Source organism: Anolis sagrei, chromosome 2 (genome assembly GCF_037176765.1).
Source record: "Anolis sagrei isolate rAnoSag1 chromosome 2, rAnoSag1.mat, whole genome shotgun sequence".
NCBI classification, from domain to species: domain Eukaryota; kingdom Metazoa; phylum Chordata; class Lepidosauria; order Squamata; family Dactyloidae; genus Anolis; species Anolis sagrei.
Genome location: NC_090022.1, coordinates 132,672,393 through 132,675,729, shown reverse-complemented (window position 1 = coordinate 132,675,729; position 3,337 = coordinate 132,672,393). Strand labels below are relative to the sequence as shown.

General features: G+C 40.2%; 1 pseudogene; it reads left to right on the top strand.

Annotated features, from left to right (window-relative positions):
- The first annotated feature begins 2,193 nt into the window (after window positions 1-2,193).
- LOC132769532 (U2 spliceosomal RNA) lies at window positions 2,194-2,331 on the top strand (annotated as a pseudogene).
- Window positions 2,332-3,337: the final 1,006 nt, after the last annotated feature.

The window sequence follows — 3,337 nt, the reverse complement described above, 5'->3', positions numbered from 1 at the left end:
AGAGAGGCGGGTAAGAAATAAAATTATTATTATTATTATTATTATTATTATTATTATTATTAATCATCATCATTAAACAATCACCCCATGCAACAAGAATGAAATTTACAAAGATTTTCATCCCAGATGTGTGACTTCAGGTGAATCTACACTGTAGAATTAATGCAGTTTGACACCACTTTAACTATTCTGACTCAATGCTATGGAACCCTTGGTTTTGTAGTTTGGTGAGAAATCTAAAGATCATGTATAACTAGTTTAACTACAGTCCCTATGATTTCATAGCATTGAGCCATGACTGTTTAAAGTGGTGTCAAGCTACATTAACTCTACAGTGTAGATGCACCTGAATTCACACAACACTTGGATTGCCAATCTTTCTAAATTTCATTCTCTTAAGGAAGAAACAATACCTTCAATATTTTCCCCCGGGAGAAAGTGCTCCAAAAGTATCTAAAACACACAGTTAAGGGTTTATGCTCCAAAAACAAAAACAAAAATATGTATGGGGATTTTTTTAATAGAAAAGGGAATTCTCTATTACTTTCCATGCAGGAGGTTTTCTGTACAAAAAAATTTCTATTTTCTGCACTGGATATTGAAATGTACAAGGTGCCTTAGGGCTCTTCCACACAGCCATATAACCCAGAATATCAAGGCAGAAAATCCCACAATATCTGTTAGAACTGGGTTATCTGAGTCCACACTGCCATATATCCCAGTTCAGAGCAGAAAATGTGAGATTTTATTCAGCTGTGTGGAAGGGGCCTTAGGTTCAGGTCTTTAAGTGGTTTCCTCAAAGGTATTTGAAAAGTCTGCAAAATATTCGAAAAGTCTGCAAAACCTTCAGGTTTGAAAAAAAATCTAATGTAAGGGGAAAAGCAAGACTAACACAATCTTTTCTATGTGTCACCTGTAAAGGTAATTTAGAAACAGAAAACAGACCTCTGACGTCTTTTAATAGCCTGGTGTTCCTTGGACAGAGTGGGCTAAATGCTTTTGATGAGTCCTTCTTTCACATACTTTCTCAGTTGCATTTCATGCATTTGCTGAAGCCAGCAGCATAATCATTAAAGTCTTCAGATCTCTATTGTAAAATACTGGTTCTTCTGAAGTGAGTAGATGCGCATCCTATACAGAAAGAGTCAAGAATGTTTATAGCTCCAGAAGTTTTAGATTTTGTCTCCAAGGATACCTAGCCAGACTAGCCAATGATAGAGATAGTTTCAGTCCAAAACATCTAGAAAGTGTTTTGGACTAAAGGTTTTCATTATTGCCACTGAAAATGCAAAGCCTGGGAATGTGTGTGAAGCTAAAATTGCTCTCTGGATTCTGTGAAGTCCAAAATGGGAAGCATGTTTTTAGTTTAAAAAAAAAAATAAAAGGAAGAGGAAATGAAAATCTTGACAGTTTCAGTTGTGGTAGGGTGGGTGTTTGCTTCCTAGTTTGGGAAATGTCTTCTTTCTGCCTGTATAATACAACTGCAGGTCAAATCCAGGTTAGAAAGACAACTATGTCTGGAAGGATGAAATGTAGCTACTCTGCTGAATATGGTAGTTCTCCAGGAGGAAACTGCATATTCATGATCTGATCCATCTGCCATAGGCAGGCATCGCAGTGGAGTCCTGGCAAGTCATCTCCATCACTGGGTAAGCCCTTCGGCAGTTATGGCTGTTGCTCAAAATGCAATCTGTTTTGTTACACCAGGCCATCAGCCATATGAAGGCCCAAATGAGACTGGAGTTATATACATCTATACACTCTGCATCCATAGACATCTTCCCGTTCACATCTCCATCTCCAGTCTATTTCTTTTTTTCTGATTGTTTGCTTGTAACAGGATGAAATGTATCTGGTTCTTTCCCTCCTTTCTATTTGGGCACAGATTTGAATATTGCACAATTCTTGAAGAGACACCCACACATTGACTAAATCATGTTTGAGTGGTGCATTTTTCACAAGTACATACATTTTTGTTCTATTTTATTCTGTGATTCAAAATGCATCAGCTTCTTGGTATCACACATATGGACCAAAATAAAATAATGAAATCTTAATCTGAAATACGATCCTTCATACAGTCATACAGTGGGACTGAATTTTGTTAGTCAACCATCAGCAGGAAGCATATAGCAAGTTAAAAGTAATGGGTAACTTACATTCCTTTATTCTCAAATTCTCTTGTTAGATCTAATTTCTTCTTGGCCTTTTGGCTAAGATCAGGTGTAGTATCATCCAACTATAGTAGACCTACAGAATGACTCGGGCTTATCAGTTCCTGATTTAACATTCAACAATTAATTCAATGGATTGAACTTTAGTTGAAATTTCTTTGGTTCATAGTAGATTCCTGGGGTTTTATCTCTTTTTCTGGGAAGGACGGAGACTGGTTCAATTAAGACTCAGGGCCCATCCATACAGGGCCCATAATCAGGAGCTCCCGCAGTATTACCGGAGGTGTCCAAACGACGTCTCAGGTCAAACCAAATTAATTCAAGACAAATTCAAATTAGTTTGATGCTCTATTAGACCTGAAAGTCCCGGGATCTAATGGCATGTGGGCCCTGTGGGGACTGATCCCTCAGTAGTCCTGGGAGTACTGAGGAGTCAGTCCACACAGCCCAATTCACTTCTTCGGGCCCCATGGGCCTGGAGAAAAAGGAACCCACCCCTCCCCAAATCCCCCCAAACCTTTAAATAAAAAGAAAAACTTAGCAGGCCACCCTTAGGCCTCTCTACATGTTTCCTGGAACATAACAATGTAGCACTAGGAGACCGGGGGGATCAGTCCTCCCCCCCCCCCCCCACTTCCTGGCACAACATTGGTACATTTCAGGAAGTATGCAGAGAGGGCCAGTAAATTTTTCTTTTATTTTAAGGGTTTTAAGGAGGGATTTGGGTTGTCCCCATTGTAGCACGGTTATTCCTGCACTACAATGGGGACTACGCACAGGAAAGCCTACTTCTTTTGGGTGCCCATGTGGACAGCAATATGGGACAAAATAGGTTACTTTAACCCATTTACTCCAATGATCAGGCATGTAGCGGGGAGGGGAGTGAGGAGCTTCAGCCCCCCCCCCCCCGTAATTCTCAGGGTGGTGTGCAAGAAGGCCTTACTGGTACATTATTTAAACTGTTATGTTTACTCATATCATGATCTGATCACCATGCTCAATATATCCCATATGCATGGGGGTATTGGGATAACGATACATAAGGTTTGCTAGGGTAGATCCTCACCCCCCCCCCCCTTTTGAATCAAACTCAGCACCCCCAGAATCAAAATCCTGGCTACGGGCCTGCCCATGATAAACTTCTGTCTGGAAGCAGTCTCAGC